General features: G+C 42.4%; 1 protein-coding gene across 1 annotated transcript in view; it reads left to right on the forward strand.

Moving 5' to 3' along the window:
• The window catches only part of Fggy (FGGY carbohydrate kinase domain containing), a 364,908-nt gene that overhangs the window by 194,967 nt on the left and 145,455 nt on the right, over positions 1 to 24,486 (forward strand). The window lies entirely within an intron of this gene.

A 24,486-nucleotide genomic window follows, 5' to 3' on the forward strand; every position in this document is an offset into this window, starting at 1 on the left:
CCGTGCCGCTAACTTATCTCACCCTTTCCTATATTCTGGAAGAGAGGATGGGGAAGCAGCAGATTTCAATAATGGGATTTAGGGAGTATTTACTTATAATTAATATGCACGCGTGTTTATGAGGTGAGGTGTTTTTACAGGAAACATTGTTATTAGCAATGGTCTGTAACACTTATTTCTAAACTTTAGAGTGGAGAAGCACATTTCTGCTCAGTCACTCCTCACAGCAGCTTTGTAGTTTACCAGGGCAGGTGCGTCAACCCTTGCTTGGCCATGGGAGCACCTGAGCCCCAGAGATGAGTTATGGACCCGAGAACAGACTTGACTTTTTACCTCACAGGAAGTTCAGAAAGCAGCTCCGCACATCCTGCTCTTCCCTTGCACTTGTCAAGTGAGACAGCAGTGGCTCCTGTGACTCCCTGACTTTGTCACAAACTACGTAGTGAGGTGGGGACGTGTGATGGAGCCTGTCTAGTCAGATTCCATGGTGCATTTATCACCGTGTGGTATGGGATGAGGGGCCCGTCTCTATGTGGCAGCCCTACTTTTGAGTTTGTTCCCTAGAATATCTAAGTGACGAATCTTGAGAACAGCCTTTAGTGAGTACCCACTGATAAGCAGCTTTACTATCTGATGGAGACGGGGGGTGACTGTGACAGAGCAGAAGAGTTTTGGGAAATTGCAGCCTCGTGAACAGGCAAGTAAGTACTGTAATTACAGTTATTTGTGCTAAGCGTGGAAGGATTTGGTAAAACATGAAATGCTCTCAAAATTGAGAAGGAAATTACAGAAGGATCCCTGGGCAAGTGATGGCTAGAACTGCGCTCCCAGCAGGCCATGCGGTTATTATGTCATGGAAAGTACATTTGTTCAGTCAGTTTTAGACTTTAGTTATGCTTTTTTCTAACAATATACCAATAAGATCGGCATCTTTAATAAGAACAACAGGTCTTAGAGCACGACCATTTCCTACCTGTCTTCTAAGGCTCCAGGGCTCTGCCTGTTGTTACTTCACATGCTTTTCACCTTGCCACAGCAATTCTGTTAGGTAAAGATTAGTTCCCATGTTGTAAGGCACAAAGCAAGACTTCCAAAAATCACCTAGCTAGTGTCTTACCCAGCGCTGTACTGGAGCTCGAGGCTGCAGCTCACATTTTCTCTAGGCTGGTAGATCTTTGACAGGGGCTGACTTTGGGCACCCATGGTCCACTTAGTAGTATCTGGAAACATCCAAGGAGGCAGAGTTATCACTGGTGTGTAGCAAAATGAAACCACAGATGTTGCCAGCCACAGTGCAACCCACACAATGCAGGATTTCCCAGCCATAGATTTCACCAGCCGTGAGGCTAAGAAGCCTTGCTCTGTCTCGAAATATCCACAAGGATAATATGTCCCATTATCAAATCAGCTTACTTTTTCAGAAGCAAGAGGTAAGCCAAGTATGGTTTTACTAATGCTGTTGGGTTCGGAGTGGAAGCCGAGAAAACTCCTTTCAGATATGGAAGCTTAAAAATAAAAGCTTTATTTTCTGAGAGCTCAGGGAGGCGGCCAGTTTGGGATCTGAACAGCATCCTCAAAGGGAGATTGTACAACATTTTTATAGGATGGAAGCACAAAGCTAGGGGATGGATGGGCTTTTCCATTAACTGACCATATTTGACACAAGGGTTCAAGCAAGAAACTTAACCTTGGTGGCTGGTCCTCATCCGTGTCACCTGGTTTCAGGGTCCTTGATTCAGTTTTTGCAGCCAGGTCTCCGCCCAGTGTGTGGCTGCAATGTTATAATGATAAGGGAACAAAGGAATGATCAAGCTGCAAGAATAGTAATTAAGTCAAGACCAACAGCACAATTATGACTTCTGTGCCTTAGTTTAGATAACGGAATAATGGCCTCTCTCTTTACATCCTTCTCTGGTTAGCAGATCAACATGAAACATCTGAAGCAGCAGGACAGGAGGTGGCTTCCGGCCTGGGAACATGAACTCAGTGTTGATTCTGTCAGCAAGGGAGAGCTCATTCCTGAGATGGCTGAAGTCAGGAAACTCCTCCCTACCAATGCAGTACTTTTTAATAGTCTGAGACGTAAGCTCCTCAGAGAAGTAGCTGAGTGATAAAGGAAGCTGGACCTGGAGATTGACGGTTCAGGACCAGCCTGCTTTCTGCAGCATCTGCCCTCCTGACATCAAGCTTCTCCCATGCACACCCGCTTTGCACTTCTTTCCATTGTGCCCGGGCCTCACTACTTAGGGCACCTCCTTCTCCCCTCCTAGACAGTCTCACTCAGTCATCAGCACACAGTCAGGCTGTTACCACCGAGGTATCTTCTCAAATCTCACTCTTCAAAGGGTATGCTTCTTCTGCACGCATCCTACCTATTGTGTTTCCCTCTGTCTGCCCGTCATCCAGCACAAGTCCATTGACAACCATGCAAGGATTCTGCAGACTTACGAGTAGGGATTGCTAAATCCAGGAAGCAGGACATTGAAAAATGCAAATTCTTCAGTCAGAGGGATGCACCTCGCACTCAGGAGACTGGAGGCCTAGGAAGTTTTGAGGTCTGGTGGGGTGGTGGGGTGGGTGGAGTAGGACAATTCTGGTGGAAACGGGGAGGGGAGATGGCGAGTGCGGCAGTGGGGAGGAGGTGTGGGCTGTAGAACTCTCAGAGGGGGGTGTGGACCAGCAGGGGAATAAAATCTGGAGAGTTAAAAAAAATAAGTAAGTAAATTCAAAAAAGGAGAAAAATATAGATTTGAAATCTTAATGATACAGCCGAGAATCTGGCTTTGTGCTTACAAGATATCACCTAGAACCCGAAGGAGCCGAAATCCAGGGACACCCTGGCACTGAGGACACAGGTCCAGAGCGGTACTGGCGTTCAGCTGACAGGTGGGCAGTGAGACCAGAGCTGAGGGTTTCTCGGCATGAGCCAGGTCTAGACTCAGGGCAGGAACTCTGCAGCCGGGAACGCTTTCAGAGGGGAAAAAAAAGGAGAAAGGGAGGGGATTCCAAGCCACTGATAAAGCTACATGTGGAGTCTTGAGGGAGAAAGGCCGTGCCAGGCCCCAAGCAGATAGAGAGTGCACAGCTCAGGGAGTTTCTGGGTATGGTCAGAAGCAGAAGGAAGAGTGAGTTAATATGATTTCAGGCTTGTGGTTTTAAGCAACTGTATGAGTGTGGCAGGCACATAAACAGTGGAGGCTTACAGCGGGCACTCGGGGGTGGGAGATTTGGGGATTTCTGTTCCAGACTCCAGGACTTTATTGGAGAACTACAGAGGATTGGCTGGGGCCAGGCGACCAGTCTTACCTGTAGACAGAAAGCTGGGAGCGATCCAGGCCTCGGGGCTGCGGCGGGCTCCTCCAGCTCACCCCTCTTTAAATCTGGTGCCACATGATTCAGTATGTGCAGCTGTGACCCTGCTGTGACATCACAGTGTTCGCAGTTTGATACTCACACACACTCCTGTGTGGATAATGAGCGATCACACAGTTTGGGAACAGGAAGGCTACCAAAAGAGTTTCTATACTAAATTCCTTAATTTTCAGATGACAAAACCAAGGCTCACGAACACAGTGCATCACCCATGGCTATCCTAGAAAATTGCTCAGAGCCGAATTGAAAGTCTATACAATCTTGTTCAGCTTGGTAGGGCACTCGGGGCCCTGCTTCATTATGTAACCCCATCTCCAAATTAGGGAAAAAGGAGTCCTGGTATGTTTTTCCATTCCTTACCATAGATCCTATGTAATGGCTGGAGTCCATGTCACAGATGGCCATTAACTAGGTGAATTAATTTTTCTAAGCTATACATGAATAAGTTCTTTGTTTTGTTATTAATATCTACAAAGCTCTAAAATGTCCCCTGCAAAGCTGTCAACAGTCAATATACGTAGTGACCGGCTTCCTCTGAAGGGCTCAACCTACTCATTTTTGTTGCACCTCCAACTTATTGAACACATATACTCTGTGCCAAGTACTTGGTTGGGACCTTTAACAGCCACTATTATTGGCTTCGAACTGCTCTGTAAGTGCCATTGTTCTCCACATTCAGTGCCCGAGGAACACTGGGTTCATTAACTTGCTCATTGTAATGTTTTAATACATGATGCAGTTAGGTCCCGTGCCCAGACTGACACTGGGTCCTGTGAGCTTCCCTTCCTTATGTATAGTGTACGAATAGATGTGTGTCTTGGCATGTCCATGCCTTCACTTACCTTAGCCTATATGTACACCTGTGTATTGAACAAGGCGGCACTCCTAGTTAACTTTCTTTGGAGTCAGTGTGTTTCCAGATCCACTTATAAATGAGAAAATTGAGGCCTGGAGCAAGGAAATGAGTTTGATGAGGGATTCTAGGGAGCCTGAGAACCCGGATCCTATCATATGAGGCTTGTTAGACAAGTCTAGAAATACGATAGAGGGAATAGTATTAATTTTGTTAGTAATTACTACTATTTGTATGTTTTTATGTTTTATGTTTATTACTACCATTAATAGTATTGATTTTGTTAGTATTCATACTAGTTTTATTTGTGTGGTATCTTGGCATCTTCAAACACCAGGAACAAGGAAGAATTGTTTCTTTTTAGTGGCTGAGAAAATTGGCACTCCAGGAAGCGAATGAATTAGCCAGCATTAGAGGCCAAGGAGGGTTTGAGTTCAGAGAGGCACTCTCTGTATGCCCAGCCGTGTCTCCATGCCTTCCTTGCTACACTGAGTCAAGCAGGGATCAGGCTGTGCTCGGCAACTGAGCAGACTTTCTTGACCGAGCGAGGGTAGGGCCTTGGTTTGCAGCATGCTTTTGCCTTGTCACCAGCCCAAGAACCCGTCTGTTCTTTCGGAGGATCCCCATGCAGAGGGCTGGAGTGCGTTCTTCACGTATGGGTAGATGGCTGGAAAGATGAGCTGGTGTTTTCCATTGCTGAGCTTAGCAAAGCAACTAAAAGGAACACATAATTGCCCAACCCCAGCTCTGACACCCACCCATTAGGGGATCCCACTGAGTTTGAGGCCTGGCCTTGAGGATTGCCCTTGTGCTGCAGGCTGTTTCTCATAGCACAGAACTTTAACACGTGTTCTACATGCTGCTGCCAGGGCACTCTTGTTTACTTGTGTGACACCGCAGCAGCTGATGGTGGCAAAATGCAAATTTCCACCTACTGCCCTGCGTCAGCCTGCAAGTGACCATTGGCTGCTTCCTTAGACTTTCGAGGTGGGCCTGCTTCATCTTCTTGCTTTCAGTTTTCTATTAACAGTGCATTCAGATAGGTCAGTGTCTGAATACAATGTCTCAGGAAAGAGAAATAACTGTTGAAATTCCATCCTGCCTCAATGGCTTGTAAGAAGCTAAGGAAGATTGTTGAAATATAGAGAAACCTTTAGACTTCAGTTCTATCACCGACCAGCACTTAACTTTCCATAGGCTGATCTGTATGTGCTGCTGTGAGTCTGATTGACGATTCTGGCTCTGAAGCCACTGGGGATTAGATGTTTAGAGATAACACAGCAGAATAGTAAAGGACTAACATCTACATAAGCCCCGAGTCTATAGGCTAGTGTTGGACCCTGAGGAGATCATTTGACATTTCATGCCTTGTTTTTGCCACCTGTGAAATGGAACAGTAACAGTAGCTACCATGTGGAGATGTTTAAAGATTACGTGCATATGCAGCCAATGTAGAAGGCAGACGTGTGTGCAAAGAAAAGTGGGCATATGTCATACACTGTTCCTCTGGGAAGTGATGAACTCAGGGGCGTATTCACTGGCTTTCCTGGAATAAATTAGGAACAGCATCTCCTAGGATAAAAGTGGGATCTCCATGTCAAGAAGCAGGAAAAGCATGTGCAAGCAAAGGCCTGGAAATATTAGAAGGCATGGTGTAGATAAGGCATGTTTCGACATGGCAAGCTTCCACTGTGCTTTCAGGGACAAGCATCCCTGACCAGTCTGCAGGATGGTGCCTTGTGAGGATGCTCAGTGCGCATGTCTCTCACCTTGAACACTCAACAGTCCTGTTTCTAGATGCCTCACCTAAGAGGGGCAGCGCTGACCCTTACCACCTACGCTGCCACTCCTGACCCCACCACTGTCTCTTGTGGGGAGAACGTTCTCTGTCCCTTTTTCTTTCCCCTTTAGTGCCTCAGCCTACGTTCTCATACTGTTCTTGAAATGCAAACAGAAATGGAGAGACGGTTCATGGGTACGGTCGTGTGAGCTGGTGACTGGACTCATACTTAATGTTCCCATCTTCATTTTGTGGGGGGCAGTGACAAATTACACAGCCCCATGGCTTTCTGCCTGCCCCCGACTTACTTAGAAATCACTATTTACTGGAGACAGAGACTGGAAAATGCCTGAAGGGACAGCAGGAGAATCGGTTATTTAGATAACTCCCAATTAGTCACAGTAAATGAATTCCCAATATGGATAAGAAAGAGAGAGAGAATATTTTTGCTGAAAACCAGATCAACTCATAGGAGTTTATCTGATTTCTAGCTTATTTATTCAGTATAATATTTTCCACACTCGAGTACATGTCTTGTCACCTGTTATATGTGAATATGTAATGTCTCCCATGGGTTCAGATTTTGAAAGCTTAGTCAGTGGAGGGTAGTACCATTTGAGGAGGCCTGGAAACTTCCTGAGATGGGGCCTAATAGGTTCCTTCGTTAGGTCATCAGGGCATATTATTCCTGGCTGCTTCCTGTCTTACTCTCTATTTCCTGGCCCACCACAATGAGAACTGAGCTACCCTATCATGGGCTCTCTGCAACAATACATTCAACACTATAAAGCAATGAGCCAAACTAAATCTGTCTTCTTCTAGGTGCCCGTGCCAGTAATCTGGTCAGAGACAGAAACATAATTAGTATAAAATCCAAGTAGTTTACAATACACGTCAGTGACTTGCCTCACACTCCAGAATAGCTTCTGAACAATAGTTGAACTGGGGCCTTGCTATCTTCCCGTGTCAAACCCCATATGGACCTGATAGTCTTTACCCAGGTACCTTAAAAGGCGACAAGATGGGTGGAAGGAACAACAACTCTCCCAGGTGATGGGAAGCCTGCATTTAGATGGCTGTCTTTCAGAATGAAGCTGAGAATGAAGAGGTCTTCTGTCTTTTGCACCTATGTGATCTTGGCACCCCCGTCAGTGACAATAAGCCCTGTGGCCTTGGCAGGTCTGGCTGCTGCTTTACAAAGTATTCAGCCTCAAACAAGCCCCTGTTAGCTAACTTACCTGCATTTGATTTTTAAAATATATACATAAGCCTAAAGAATTAGTGAGGGTTTTGTTTTGTTTTTTAATCGAAGTCTCTCCTCTCTTCTCTTAAGAGGATATGTTAGGGTGTTGATCCATATTGGTTCCTGTGCTGAATTTAGCTTAGGGAGTTAAAAGTGTGTCAGCCTGTGACACCCCACCATGGAGCCCTGCAGGACCATCTCCTACCAGTATTGTTAATATGAGTAAAAAAAATCCCACACCTTCTATAAACAGGGCTCTCACAGCTGAAACTTGTAAAGAAAAACCCACACAGTTCAATTCTGTGAAATATATCAAATATCCCCAAATAATGTGACTCTTCAAATAAGTTCATAGATACTGTCTGCTATCCTGTAATGTAATATTATTGCCTAGACTAATGCATATGACCCAATAATTCTTTCCACTTGTATAAATTCCCAGCAGTAAGTATAACACATAGACAATAATATTTAAACACCTAAATACACACTGACATTCCCACGTTCTCCTCCACTGCACTGTGAGCTTCTTCTGGGCAATGGTATCTGTATATATTCTTCTCTTAAGCCCAGGAATGACTTCAGTAAATGAATGAATATATACAGGCATGAATGAGTGGCATACTAAGTACTGGACCATTTAAGGTGGTAAGCACAAGAATTCAGACACTTTATTTGTTGATGAATGCTGGACTAACAGAAATGTGCTGAAGAGGCCCATGTATAGTCTATTCCCAGCTTGCTCAAAGGCCACCACTCTAATGAGAATTTCCCACCATGTTCCCGCTGGGAAGTAGGAAGGAGTGAGTATCCTTTGAACTGAATGAAGGCCAAAGGGTGGTTTTTTTTTTGTTTTTTTGTTTTTTTGTTTTTTGTTTTTTGTTTTTTTTTCAGAAAGGAGTAGAAAGCAGAGGATTTTGGTCAGAGAGAATAATATGAGAGGATAGAGAAGTGGATTTGGCACTGCCATTAGCCATGTATAAAGGATTCCCTCCTATAAACTATAAAGATCAAGGAAGCAGAGACGATTGTGAGCCTTTGGCTTTCCCTCTCCCCTCTCCTCTTTGCAAGTCTTGGCAAGTCATCGAGGGTGTTGTTAAGAGACTCTTATGTAACTTGGTTTGATATATGTCTATGTTTGGTTTGGTTTGTTTGTTTGGAGACAGAATCTAACTCCAGGTTATCCTGGAACTCACTCTATAGCCTAGATTACAGTTCTGCCTTAATCCTCTCAGTGGTGGGGTTAGGGTTATGAACTACCACAGCCAGAAAATGCTTCATATATGAAAATATCACATAAATACAAACACATACATACACCACACACACTTAGAAAACCATATATGTATGTATACATACATATATATACATATACATATATACATATATATATTACATATACACACATGCATGCGCACACGTACACACATCAAACCCAAAAGGGGGTTGCTTGATATAAGCTGTTGTAGTGGGTCTTGAAAAGAAGACAAGGAATTTGATACCTACTTACCACAGATCTATGGATTGAATAAGAATTAAGATTTTGGATGTTCATTTAATCTTCTGGCTCCTTCAGCTTGACTATTACCAGACTAAATATGTAAAATTATCTTTCTTTTGAATCTGAAATGGATTTTCCGTTATGCTTTACAGAAGATAATAACAATGACAGCCCACCACTTGTCAAGGTGACTCCAAGTCCAGGTTTCATTCCTATCTGTTGTCACTCATCCAGAGTACGAGTCCCCTTAAAGTAGAGCTCAGAAGCTGAGAAAGAGCCTACTGCAAGGTTTACACACTACATGAGCATCCAGGGGCCGTTCTGGGGCTTAGCAGTTTATATAAAACATGCTGCTTTTCAAGTGAGGCATGCTATAACTAGGCACTAGTCCTCTGTAAACAGAAAGCAGTGTGCTGGCCATAAAAATGTGAGTATACATGCATCTACTTCCTTCACCTCAAGGACAGGAGGGAGTGCTATAGGGATTGCCAACTAGAAGTATGCAGCAGTGTTATAGGGATCTAACTTCATCTTGCCTCATCAGGACAGCGAGACTCCACTTCCCTTGACAAAATTGGTGTTGTGCTTGCACCTAAAGGTGATGAAGAGAGATAATAAGATGAGGTGGTTTTGTTGGAAGGAAAGCTAGAGCAGGATGGGGAGTGGGGGTGGGTGGGCATGTGACAAACTGCCCCTGCTACCCCACAGCACAGACACATTGAATATTTCACAACAACTGTACTGTTAAGTGTGAGCGTTGATGTGGGGGCAGGGGGATACAGGTGAGGGAAAAATTTGAGGTGTTTGCATGTAATTTTTAACAGTTTGGTATTTTTGTTCTTGAGGTAAGAGTTTTTAAACAAAGACTTAGAAGGCAAGGAGGTCAGCATGTCAGTGGAGAGCTGTGAGCAGAGGTAGTGAAGGCTGGAACTGAGACAGTATCACAGAGGTGGAGAGGAGGAAAGAGTGAAAGGTGTTAAAAGAGGCTAAAGAGCAGTCATGACCAACATCAGGGTCATGAAAGGCTACAGATACTCTTCTCTGCAGCAGGAATAATAGCACGACCGCCTTTGACAGAAATGAGCAGAGGTTATAGGGTCATCCGAGTTTAAATTGAAATCTCAGGCCTACTGTTGCTAGTAAAGTGACTCCACAGGATGCTTTATTAAATCCAGTTTCGCATAGGTCAGAAGATCAAGGACTATGCTTCCCTTTCATTCATATATGCAACCACATTTTTAGCATATGCAAAAATTTTCTTGCTCTTAAAATAAAATATTGTTATTGGAATGGGGTTATCATAAATACAAAGTACTTTTTTATATCCATTGGTGAATTTATTGAGCGGTTTTGTTCCTGACTAAGATTAGGCTGTCCTCCAGCACCTCTGAATCAAAAAGGCTGAGTAAAATTTAATGTATACACACACAGAGATAATGCTCAATGTATACACAAACACACACACACACACACACACACAAACACACACACACACACACACACACACACACACACCTGTTAACAGGCTTGAAATGCTACTTGGTAAAGGACTTGAAGAACCAAGACTAGAAAAGAGCCTAGAACTGTTTGACATTTCTAGACCTCTACATTCAACATCTGGTAGTTGAAAGGGAATGAGCCTCCTGATTGGTTATCCAATACCATGTGGTCGGCCCTGAAAATATGTATGCTAGCAACATTAAATAGACTCCACAGTTTGTATTTGTATGTCTATGCATATATATATACATATACATATATACATACATATACATACACACACATTAAATCATAAAAGTGGCTATGAATTTAACAAGAGTGAGAGGGAAGACATGGGGAGGAGTCAGGAGATGAATTGGTCAGAAAAAGGGAAGGGGAAATGTTATAACTTTTTTAATTAAAAATTTACAAATTGTAAGAGAATAAATTTACAAATTGTAAATTGTAAATAAATAAATAAAAGAAAACAATACACAATGCAACATTCAAAAACAATGAGTGAAAGATAGCATAGATCAGAGAAAAGGTTATCCACATTACAACATAATGTTCAGAAGGATGTAAAACACATGAAATACACAGAAAAATATGAGACATGGAGAGAAGCAAAACACTCAGAAGGAATGCAGATGCACTCCTGAGGGTAGAAATAAAGTAGGAGGTATATTCAAGAGATAATGACCAACAGTCTTCTCAACCTGCGTAGAGTTATTGCATCTTCAAAAGATCAATTAATGTAATTTCTTAATAAAATGATAAAAGAAAAATTGATACATTAATAGCTGTTTAAATGAAATTTTTGATAAAGCTCAGGACATAAAAATGTCTTGACAAAGTAAAAACAGAAGTTCTTTATTCTGATTAAGGATATTTACAAAGAAATATCCTAAGGCATCTGCATTCTGAAAATGTTACAATATTTCTTCTATGATTTCTATGATATCATGATGAAACTCCTAGGCAGTGCAACAAGTTAAGAAAATAAACTTAAAATACAAATTTTAGAAGGAAAGCTGACTTCGTGTAGAACAATTATATGCATTTTGAAAACCAAAGGACTCTATGAATAAATTAAAATTGAACCAGATAGTTAACAGGGTTGCTATTGCAAAAGAATATAAAAACTCAGTTTCCTACCTAGTCAGAAGCAGCTGCTTACAGAGTGGTGCACCTTCATCATCGTGGTTCCCAGTAAGATCAAATACCCGGAGGTGGCCATGAGAAAGGCGTGGCTGCAAGGGACTCTAAAGCATAAGTGACTGTAAAGATGTCTTAAGTATTGGAAGGTTCGGTTGTAAATGTGGCCGTTCAAGTGTTTTGTGGATTCAGTGCAGTCCAATTCAGATTGTAGCAAGTTTGTGTGTAAAGAGCTGGAGATTGGAAGCGAGTCGAAAGAGACAATGATAAGACAGCCTTAAAAATAAACACAAGCCTGCCAAGCATCAAAGCTTCCACAGAACAGTTGAGAATGAGGGGACTAGGGAGTCCAGAACCAAACATCCATGCACAGGCAGGTTCTTTGTTACAGAGCTGGCCCTATAGATCTGTGACTTGAGGGGCAGTATTTTAATTCAGATAGTGATAATTGGATATCAATATTGAAAAATTAATTTTGTCACCTTATTCATGCCTAACATGAAAATAAATTCCACATGGATTATATACATAAATATGATGTATGAGATAATAGGAATTAAGTAATAGAAGATGATCTTTATAACCCTGAGATCAGCAGGTACTCAACAGGATCTCAGGGTCAGCACAGCTGTAAAAGAAAGTTTTGTAATTTAGACTACATTAAAATTATGAATTTTCATTAAAGAGTTAGAAGGATCAGAATGCAATCTCCATGTTCATAGGACTTGTAAGTATGTAAACAGTTTCTGTAGATCAAGAAAACAGAGCCATGCTAAGTGGAAATGGTTCAAAAGATACTGGGTGTACTGTAGATGGGTCAGTGGTTTAGAGCATTACTTGCTCTTCCTAGGGCCCTGGGTTCAATTCTCACCACCACATAGCAGCTCATAACCATCTAGTTGTGATCCCAGTTCCAGAAAGTCTGATCGCGATTTTTGGTCTCTGCAGGTAGCAGACACGTTGTACTCAATGCATGAATTTATCTGTAGTTGTAGTACCCATGCATATAAAAAATGATTTTCAAAATTAAAATATTATCCCTGCTGACCTGCCACAGTTGGTGCTATAAGTTGACAAACATGTTAGGAAGAGGGTTGGATATGAATGAGGAAATGCTCAGGCTAATATTGAGTGGTGATGCCCCTTGACAGCGCTACCTGCTGTAGGACCAGTGCTGTTAGGAGCCGTGAAGCAAGTTTCACAACTTATCTCCCCTGCCCGTGACAGGTGTCTTCCTCCAAAGAACAAAGAAACAGGACTGACCAAGTCACAGTCTAGGTTTGACTTGGTGGTCTTTAAGGTTGAATGTGTTCTTTTTAAATCATTTTAACATTTTCTTCACTTGCAAAAGGAATTATGAACCTCATATCTCCCTTTGTTTATAACTCATGATTATCAGTCTTGCAAGACGGGAGCAGAAAGTACCAGTGGTGTGACAGAAATACCAAATTCAGGTGGAGAAACAGCGGAAGATGAATGAAGAAGACTACGGATATGCAATGTGGCTCGTATCAAAGAAAAATGTGGGCCCAGAGGCCGTGCACAAAATAGACAGCATCTTACGCTGTGCCTGAGCGTTGCAGAGGGTGATCCCTGAAGCTGGGCTGCTGAACTCAGACCCTGTGCCATCATACTCTCTGCCATCACTGTTGATTGCTTTACGCACTGGGTAAGCTTTCACCTCCGAGGTGAAGCATCCTAACTGCACTTGTGAGGATTGGATAACTTCACTTCCATGAAGTCTTTGGACCTGTAGCCGGCACACATAAATAGCACACAAGTGCCACTCGTGGTGGTAGCGGCGATGTGGTACTGGCAGTGAAGATGAGGATGATAGTGATAGTGGTGAAGGCTGCAACAAGGAAATAGAAGCTTGTTTTTCTGTAGCACTGGACATGAGTAGAGGATGGCACTCATCCTCGGGTCTAAGGGGGGAGGTGCTCAGAATATTATCGGCAAACCGTGTGGCATACTAGTTAGCTGCACCTATAAGAAGCCTAGTTTGAGAGTCTCTCAAAGGCATGCTCAGTCTAGCTCTGCAGAGGGATGAACGTCTGGGATGAGGTATTGGGAGCTGGTGGGAGCTGGTGGATGACAGCAGTTATTCTTCTGAAAGCATCATTTCCCTGCTGCTGGGCTCAGTAAATGGGTTTGGAGTTGAAGCTATGGACAGATAAGGAGAGATACTCATCAGGGCCTAAGGCCCAACATGAACCAGTTCCCTCCTGTCAGGACAAAACTTCTCTCCTTCACTTGTATTTTTTTACTTTTAAATCACCGCCTCCATTTTACAGATAAGACCAGGCTCAGGAACATTACTTATGTCTAAAATGAGACTCAGGTAGTATCGAGAATTCTCTCCTTCAGACCCAGTAACCCCTTTGTCTGGTCCCCATTGCCTGTGGATCCAGGAAGGGTACAGGACAAGAAGAGGAGGTGGGCACCCGGAGCAGGTACAGGGGTGGGGATCTCATAGACCTTGGAGTCTGCCTTTCACTGCTGCGCTTGAGCCTTGCCAGTGCTTTCCTTCGGAGATTTTCAGTAATGCTCCTTTCCCTCCCCTTTTCTGCACTGTTTGTTTACCTAAGCCTTTATTCTTTTTGAACCTCTTTCAGCCACATGTCCTTCATTTTGCTACAACCCTGGGTCTTTATCCAAGCAGAGCCGGCTCAGCCAATCCACATGCCAGTTCATTCGCAGCCCGACTCTTGCGGGTAGGGGTCACCTTTCCCTCCCACCCCCAGTCTCCTGGGAACCGGGAAATAGGGCTAGAATCAAAATCCAGCTTCAGGGTCTGTTTTTCTTTTCAGTCCCTTTGTTGTCTGAAGCTTGAGGCCAGGCGTGATTAATCAGTCTAGGTATAGTGGAACCCTTGACACTCTCCAGGGGAACTCCAGGCATTATGGAAACCTGGCCTGGTTTTGGCTCTTAGACTGAATTCCAAGCTTTGGTCTGTCAATGTTCAACTAACCCCACAAAACCTCTAGAAGCTACCAAAGGACTGAAATCCACACCAACGGAGGAGGTACAGTCAGAAGTCAGGGAGAGGAGAACTAGCCTGCAAATTATGGTCTTTTTCTTTGACATTTCAGCCCTCTTCTTTTAGTAGCTAAGCCTTCCCATGTCCACTTGCGGTCTTCTGAAGTGTCTCGGGGAGCTTCCGCAGGACTGCTGTTTCCTTACTCCACCTCCAGGAAGACAATTTGCAGATAACCCTATAAATGTCCACCAGCAAGAAAAAGTTGCTTATGAAAAGCAATGTCTGCTTTCCCCAGAAGAAAGAATTAATAGTTCCCTGGGTCACAGGTTCAGAGCTGTGTGCCTGACACATATAGAGACAGACTATTTGAGTTTGCCCAGGACTGAGGCACGTCACATAAAGATGTGGAAGGAAGAAAGTATCTTTTCCTCACTGATACCTCGGGCTTGTGTCAGATGCCCCTGCAGCATCCAACAGATAACAAGAAATGCATGTGGTTTACTGTAAGTTTTGTGTGACACGAGAACCCTCCTAAGGCCATGAAGACCCAAAGAAACAGTTTCTTGACTGGTTTAGTCTAGGTTGTACAGAGAATACTGGGAAGTTTGAGCATGCGGGAGGTGTAGCCCAGCAGTCCTGAGCTAGGGGCAGCTCAGTGGGGCCTCTGTTCAGATGATTCTCTGTGAGCCTCTCTTCCTAGACAAAAAGATGTGGCTGACTTCTTGAGGGGAACCTAGCACATGGAGGCCTTACAACCTGCTTCAAGGTCAGGGTCAGAAAACCCAAGGCTTTTTGACCTACTTCAGGGGAGATGAACTAGGGTTGCTTTTTGCTCTTGTGAGTTTTCTCTGGTACCTTCAGCACAAAATATTCAGGACTTTAGTGCACCATATACTGAGACAGAATTTCCTATACCACACAAACCAAAAATATTGGGGATGGTGACCTACTAAAGTAGAAGGCAGTGTTCATAGCCTATGTTGAGGAACTTGGGGCTCAAAGAGGTGACCGTGTAGGGGTTGACGCAACAAACCAAGAGTAAAGCTGGGAATCAGGGTTCCATCTGAGTGACATCAGAGCAATACCAACCAAGTTCCCATCTGCTTCAGAGTAACCCAGTAGGCCCCTTAACGAACCGTTTTTCCTCACTTGTGCCTTGGCTTGATAGCTCTTGTCTAAAAGTCTATACAAAATGCCTGTCTCTTGTTCAAAGTCTCCTCTGTCAATAGGCACATTTCTTTCTAACTTCATTTGCCTTTGGAGGTCCCCTGGCTCTCCTAGAGAGGTTAAATCTGAAGGCCCCACCTTCCCCTGAAACTTAGCTCATTGCCTGCTTATTTTGTCAGTATCTCCTGGTGTATCCTCCACCACCACCACCGCTAGTAAACCAGAATCTTACAGAATAAAGGAAATAACTATCTTTAGTTTTCTACCATTTCATACTGGATGTCTAGCATATTATAGGGATCAATAAGTAGTTGTATTTATAAGATGTTAACAGACAACTGTGTGATCTAGAGTTGCAGTTTTGAATCTACCTATAGACATATTGTAAACATTTGTGATACTTAGGCCAATTCTCATATTTTTAATTTTAAAAAAATTGAGGATTAACTTGGGGAGAATTGGATTTCAACGTGACACTTCACTGTGCATGACCCATGCAAGTCTTTTATGAATGTATGGATGATGGGGTAGCTGTCATCTGGATGTCTTGTTGAGGTTAGGAAGAAATGAAAATCTCACTTTTTCTTAGCTGGGGATTTTGCTCGTATTATTTAAGTTTCACGTTTCCAAGGTATAACATATTAACCAGCCTTTGAGATTTGATCTCTCTGGGTAGAGGTAAGGAACAAAGGAATAAAACCCAATTATCTGAGGGTCTGTTCTTTGTTTTCTGTTTCCTCAGCCTCCACTAGGCCTCTGTATTGGTTTCCTATTAGTTCAAATTATGGAAGAGTCTGTCATTAAGACAAAAATAATCAATTAACACAAATCGATAACAAATAGAAATGTAGTTTGAATGATACTTTGTGGAATTTTGGCTTTGCGGCTATGAACATGGTTTTAAATTACTCTCCCTAATGTTTATAACAGTTGCCTGAGTTGTGGCAAATCTTTCCTATCCCCCATTCCATTATTCTGTCATGAACTATATGTGAAGGACAGGAAGCAGATCTTGTTCTTGTTCATTTGCCTAAGATAGAGTAAACCTGACAATGCACATGCCAAGGAAAAGCAAGTGTGCAAGCTGCCCTGCTAAGCCTGTGTCCAACACTAGAAGTACAGAGCTACAGTGGTAGCAGGAAGAAAGATCAATGTATGGAAGAAGCCACTGTTCACATATTATTCTACTCATAGAATCTTCTTAGAAGCCCCTGGGCTACTGACTACTCTCTTTCTCATCTAATACTTATGGAAACTGAGGCATAAGAAGGTTATGAGATTTCACTCATTTGCCAGACTTGAAACCAGGCCATCAAATCTCAGAGAACCTTCTTGATCACTCAGATATCTACTAAATGCCCATTTACAGGACTAACTAGCTTCTGGCCCTGGAGATGAAAGGGTAGGGGTGGAGTGATGGTAGTTTCAAAGTGTGCAGTACATAAGTATTGTTTCTGTATCACTCCCTTTCCTTCCTCCTCCTCCCCTCTAAATCCTTCCTCATCACTTCTGAAGTCACACGCGCGCGCGCGCGCGCGCACACACACACACACACACACACACACACACAGACATGCCCACGCGCGCATATTAAACCTCCTGAATCCCTTTTGCATTGCTGTTACATGTTTGAACATAGGACTCCTTTTAAGGTAAATGTAGTTTAGGATTTGTATTAGGTGAATTCTAGAGCAAACTTCTTTCAAAACTGAGACAATGCTTCAGGAACACTATGACTTCAGATGCTCTTTTACCTGTGCTACCTCTCAGTATCTATTGTTCCTCAAGTTAACGCTGCAGGCTTGCTCTAGTGGCACAGTGACAGCAAATTCTGAAAGACACTGTATTCAACTATGTCTTTTAGGACTATTGTTGTGAGTTATTACAAGGAAATTGTTGGTGGTGGTGGTGAGCACTGTGAGTTAGTGTAAGGTGGGACTAGGTGAAAGTCAGATAGACCTGGATATGCCACCCCAACTCCTGTTGTAATAGTGATGACCTTGGAAAAATTACATTCAAGATTGTTTTTTGTTTCCTCACGTTGGGAAGATGGCTCAGCAGTTAATAGCACATGCGGCTTTTGCAGATTACAGGAGTTCATATCTTAGCACCCACATCAGGTTGCTCACACATTCCTGTTACACAACCTGCAAACTAGGGCCCTGATTTGGCCGCCACATACACCTGAATGCTTGTGAGATATCTCTCTCTCTCCCTCTGTCTCTCTCCCTCCCTCTCCCTCTCTCTCTCCTCCTAAAATTAAAAATAAAATAAATCTTAAAAGAAAATATTCCTATCGTTACTGTTTGAGGACCTGTGTGGCAATAATCACCTCAAGATACTGGCATGCAGTTTCTGTTTGCAAAGTGGTAAGCATAGAACAATCGTCTAATAATCAAGAGTGATGATTTCTAGCAGTTTTGTAAAGGTAAGACATGAGGTTCTGTTAACTATATATAATTGTGTGTGATTAATCTCTTTATTCCCAGAAAATCTTAGAATATTTGTCCATGATGCATGTGCTATTGTCATCTAAAAAGTTACCTTAGAACCTTAGAAATAAACACACATACACACACACACACACACACACACACACATCTTGTTTCTACAAGTCATTCATTCATTCAACTTACCACAGAAAAGAATTATAAACCCCTACGTGATAAGATCTCCAAATATGATTATTACATGTTAATTGAAGGACCAGTTTCCTGGGTCCCAGCTTGTTCATCACCTAGCAGAGAAGGACAGGATGCCAATAAACAAATTCATAGATAAAAATGGTAGAGGCTCTGAGTCAGATACTTGTATACAGACAATGTTCTGCCTGACTGGTGTGCTTGGCAGATGCAGAGGGACATGATCCAGAAAGCTTTCTGAAGGCAAAAGGGAGGCTTTGGGTGGATTCAAGAGGAGTACTGCAGGAAAGGCTACATTAGGCACAGGGAGCGGTATGAGGAAATGCTGAATGATAGACATTTCTCAATCAAACCATCAAAGAGGACATGTTCTGGGATCTATGGAGCAGCCTAGAGGGTGTCCCGTTTGTTCAGACACTGATAGGGCCTGTAGATTTCATGGCTCCCACTTGATGAGAACCAGTGTGCTCTTTGTACCTGTCTGTCTCCATAGCTCTTTTGTAAGTGTGTTTTATTATCAAGGCCTTCTGAAATGGAAACTAAGATCCCATACCTATACTTCAAAGCATTGCTCAGAGTCAATAAGCAGTATTAAAGTCCCAAGTATTAGGATACATCAAACTAAATAACAGAAATAATAAAAATGACGAAATAATGAAACAACAAACATACACTGTGAAACATGGGCCAACCTATACTACCTGATAAATCGCTAGTATTATAAGGGGATTGAAATTTAACTTAATTAAAATTGAGTAAAATAGAAATGTAGTTGCTCAGTTTTGCTAGCTACATTTCAAGTGTTCAGCAGTGATGTGAAACTGCTCACTGATGACCTGGACAGCTCCAGCCCAGAACATATTCATGTTCAAAGATTGTGCTCTAGACAGGACTGACCGAAGCGCTTTGAATGTATTAACATGGATGTGGACATCCTGTGAGGAAGGTGATTTCCAACTGTATGTAAAAACTGAGGCATAAATAAAAGATGTGGAACTTAACCAAAGTCACAGGGAGAATGACTCTTTAAATCTCCATTATGCCAACAACATAGGTTGACATACATTAGGGTCTATGTAGTATACGTATTATTTAAAATAACAGAATTGTATGAGTTAGGTCTTCTGCAGAGAAAATGTCTCTGTTATGACTCTTGCCCTTTGGGGACCTTGCAATTGCCCCATATTTTCCACACAGAAGGCTGGTGGTCCATGTGGAGTTGTCTTTCCAAGAATGCCAACCTACTTTCCAGTATAGTGGAACAAGTTTTGGCTTTATTACTCAGCTCATTCCTTCTAATGGTTGAGCCAAGAGTTGATGAAATCTCAAGCTGTGTTCAAAACTCATCTCATTTTTCTTCTTCTGTGGAAAGTCTCAGACTACTATGTCAAGAGAGTCGTCCTCTCTTAGGGCTCGAGCACTTCAGACTCAGACTCAGTGAATGCTCATGAGTCAAATCACCATCCCAGGCAGCATGTGATGACTTCCAAATCTCTGAAATTCAGTTCTTTGAGCTTGAACTGGAATAAAGGGTGTAGTGTTGGTGGATGCTTGCAAACTCAAAAGTACTGTTACATAGCTATGAAGTGGGACATAATTATAACACAAATGCTAGAACTCGTGTTGTTTTCCTTCCATATAACCCTATAAAAATTTCAAAGCAGTTGTGGTTTTATAAATTACAGGATAATGGACTCTTAAATCATAACATTTGCAAAGTCTCTTTTTTTCTGTTTGTAAGTATAGTAGGGGCTTAATGACTGTCTATAGAGAAGATGGATGGGGCAAGGGTGGGAGGCGGGAAGCACACAAAGGGAAAGAAGAAAATTGCCCATTCTTCCAACTTTTCCTTTTAAGTTTTGTTTTTAAACATGTTGCTTGACATGAATCATGTCTAAGTTTTGAGGATAAAGAGTCAGTAAACGGAAGTCTCTGAATTTGTTCCTTGAATCAGGAACAGGAATAAGCTGATTTTCGTGGTATTTCTTTTTCAGTCACCAAAAACATCGATTGAGCAATTGCCATCCGCCAGGCATTGTGCAAGGTTGAGAGGACACACAGTTGAAGATGTGACTAGTTTTTGTTGGTTCTTATTTCTTCAGCTGCTAATTCTTCTTCAAGCGAGCTTTCTTAGGAAGTCAGGATAAACTGAAAGTTGTACATCATATACCAGACCCCACCCAACACTGCTGAAGGCTGTGCTTGTCAAAGTCTCATCTCATGCTTTGTTTCCTGATGTATGTGCATAACCTGCGGTTTCTCTACAGATTGTGAAATGTTTGTTCGGAAAGGAGAAACCTGTCCTACTCCTCCTCACTATTCTCTGATTGCATTTGGGTTTGTTGTCTCTGGGACAGCCACCCCTCTAAACTCTGCATGGCCTTAAGAAAATAAAAATGGCCCTATTCAGAATCATGTGATCTCACGAGCACATGACCTGTGTGTTGCTATTCAGTTCAAGATGGCACCTGGTAGGACAAAAACAATCTCCCATGAGAAAAACCAGTAAGAGCAGCTACTTGCTGGTTCAGCCAAGTGTGGCTGGTATCTATGTCTCAGGATTGGAGAGTCGGGGTCCTGAAAGGAACAGTTTGTTATGTGTCCAGCAGATATATTAGAAGTCCTCTGTGTGCTGTGTACTAAGAACAGTGCCATCATTTAATTCCATTCTCTCATTTTTGAAAAACAGGGGACAAATTAAAATTTGTGGCAGAATTGGGAGTTACTAAAACTTGGATTTTTCAAATTGTTGACTAGGACATGTTGCTGTAAAATTAAAAAAAAATCTTTCTTTTATCCCACACTAGGGATGGAACCATGGAGCCTCATGGCATCTGTTTGATATTTTCATCTCAGTCAGCAAAGCATCTCACCCGCTTTGTTCCCTCCCATATCACACTGCTGATCACTACTCTCTGAGCCTGGCAACAGTCTCTCTACCCATCCATTTCCCAAGGTGGGTTGCCACCATGCCAGACATACACATTCCAAATTCACGGCAACCCAGTGTTTCCAGCCACCACACATTCTCTTGAATTCAATTAAATCACCAAATCAAAGAACACTCAACACAATAATCTGTGATCCAATTGATAAGATGTAATTGCCCACCTAGATAACATATAGTTTGCTCATCTAGACATACAATATCCTCTTTACATCCATCCCTTAAGAATATTCATAACAACCTGTAAATGTGCAGAGAGGAATCTTAACATCTGCCTCTGTGTTCTCTCAGCTGCTCTCCTCTGCTCCTCCTCTTAAAACTTTTCTCCTACCCATCCTTCCTTCTTGTCCAATGACAGGCCTCGTTCTATCTTGTACCTGCCTTCACCCGCATAATGACATCATCCTACAAGGACACTCAGTATGCTCACGGTACATATTTCCAAGACTGTTCACCTTATATAAGACAGTTAATTTGAAACCTTATACTGAGAAAAAAACAATGACAAATCACAGGCTTCAGAGCCCCCACAATGTCAAACCTTGGCATTAGTTTTGTATCTGTATGACCCCAAATGCCAATTAGCTGAACACTCTGACCCTTTGTTTCCACCTTTATTAAAGTAACATGATACCCAGATTGTCTTAGGTGTCTGATATGTTTGCTTGAGGCAATTGGAAGGGTATGGCTGATTCTTTACATAGTTCAGGAGAGGTTGATGTCAAGAGTGATGGGAGTGAATAGTGTCGGTGATGGTGACAAGTCACCTGCACATTAGACATGTTTTCAGAATATTGTCTCAATATCAATCAGTTAACTGATTTTATTATTTGTCTCATTTTATAGCAGATACTTATTTTCAAATTCCACTGTTTTCTCATTTTAACTTCCTAGATGTTTTGTTCTAAACTTAGCTAAATTTATAGTGACTACTAAATGGAGAGGAAACAAGTAAAAACGTTTTCACAATTTTCTTCTTTCCCTATTTCTGAGACTTCCTAGAACTGAATGACCTTGTAATGTTACAGTTGCTTAGGCTACATTCAAATGGAACTGGTTAGTAAGGTCCATTGACAGCAGTCTCTCAGAGTTTTGTTCCACTGAGGACCAGTAGTTGTCAGCCTCCTTTCTGCCAAGAATCTTACATCAGTACTTTTGAGACCCCAGTATTTTGAGATGTATAGACAGTAAGTATTAGCTATCTGGTCTTAGATAAAAACCCCAACCTTAATGATGAAAAGGCAACACTTTGGAGTCAGGTTATCTTAGTATGAACCATATCCCTGCTTTTAGAGCTCTATGCCCACTTGAAGGATCTTTTCCTTCCTAAACCTCAGTTTCCCCATCTGTAAAACGAGTATAATAATAGTGGAATCATGTTAGTAAGTTATTTTTCAAATAAAACAAAACCTAGCTATAGCAATGTCCTGTAGTAAAGGTTGCTAAAATTTGCTCTGTTTTTCAGATTCTTCCTGATCCAAAACTCTGATGTTCTAAACATGGGACTCAGAAGTCACACAGGAAGATATCAGTATTATGTGTTTGAATAGGAATTTCATACACAGAAATGTCAGCCAGATATCACACTTATGAAGCTGCCTCCAGTCTACCAGTTAGGGAATCTGAGTGTGGTGGGCCCTAGAAGGTGCCGGAGTCCTACTCTACAGAGCTAAAGTCCTGGGAAATGCATCTTTCCTGTGAGCCCTGGCTCGGATGAGGGAATTACCTTTCCTCCAGCTCCTACATCTCCTGGCAGGGCTAATCTGGACCAAGACTGTGCATTGTAGTCTACAGGGACAGTCTCTGTTTACAGAATAGAACAATAGACTTGATCTGCAAATAGACACAGACCCTTGTCGGTTCAGGCCCCAGGGCTAAGGGTACCTACTCACTGGATTTTACTTACTGTGCTTAACAGCATTGAGTTTTTGCTGCTAGTCTTCTGAGCAGCTGGACCCTGACGGGGTAGACTTGAGAAAGATGTTCAGCATGTTACTGCTCCCCCACCCAGCTCTTTCTTTCCTGCTTTGTCAAGACACTGGTGCTAGCTCTATCTGTAGACCTGTCGCCGGTGCGCTGTTCCTACTCTGCCTTTCTCTTGGCAAATTCTGGGGAAATCAGAATTTGAGACTCTGATTTCTACATGTGAACTAATCCTTCTGAGTTGAAATTATTAATTTAAGGCTCTCTACCTCACCAGACTGTGAGCATGGGAATGCAAAGTTTTGTCTAATTTTTCATTGTATGTATAAGCAATCTTACTTTCTATTCATGCATAAGTTAGCAACTAGTGTAGAACCTGGGCTACTAGGCATATGAAGAAGATAGTACTAGTTTCTTACAGCCTTTATTAGAGAAATTTGAAAATTCAAATTTCAAAATTTCGAGTATCTTGTCCTCCAGGAGTCAAGGTACATGAGAACATTTATCAGGGAGACTGAAAATTTCCTGGATAATCAGGAAAATCTGTTCTGAGAAACTCGCACCGAGTTAAGAATAAACAATAGTTCACCAGGGAGTGGGTTGAGGAATAGCAGAGGAAAGAGCGAATGTCTGAGTTCTGAATGAATGGGCATCCTTTACTGTAGATGCAGAGCAGGATGGTACGGAGGTGATCAGATGAGATCAGACTGTTCTTTGTGCATCAGTGTCTGCCGCACCCTGCTCATCTGTCACCTCCTCTTCATATTGTTGTGATGCAGGTTTGCAAGTCTCTGGCTTCCCACATCACACTCACAACATGTGAGTCTCTCTCTCTCTCTCTCTCTCTCTCTCTCTCTCTCTCTCTCTCTCACACACACACACACACACACACACACACACACACACACACACACACACGTTTCTTGATGTCTATTTAAGTAAATGAAGGTGGAGGATCTCTCTGTTATCAACCTCACTTGCTCCTTGCTCTCCAAGTATCAAGAAATCCAGAGAAGCTGAGTAAAAAGCCCATTTGTTCTCTTGCTGGGAGGTTCCCTGTTGCCTGGCATTCTTAGAATGGGGACTTGTCTTTTATACCTGGAGCTTTGGAAGGCCTGGATATAACAATGGAGACATGAGTATCCAAAAGATTCAAACATCACAATGTCCCTTTGCTTCCTCCTTCTTTGACCCTGGGGTACCCTGTGTTCAAAAGGATCCCAGCCAGAAGTGCTTGCTTCTTACTAGTACTTGGACCTTGAACCTGTCCCTTAACCTCTGAAGATCTCAGATTTTCCCTTAGTGTTTGTTTATGGCATTAATTATATCTACTAAACAGTGTTATTATTAAATGATCCGTGTAATACAAAGACTAGAGAATGGTATTTAATGAGGTAGAATTCTTATGGCTGCCTTTTTATGTATGTGATTATAGTTGGTA

The sequence above is a fragment of the Rattus rattus genome, chromosome 1 (genome assembly GCF_011064425.1).
Source record: "Rattus rattus isolate New Zealand chromosome 1, Rrattus_CSIRO_v1, whole genome shotgun sequence".
NCBI lineage: Eukaryota > Metazoa > Chordata > Mammalia > Rodentia > Muridae > Rattus > Rattus rattus.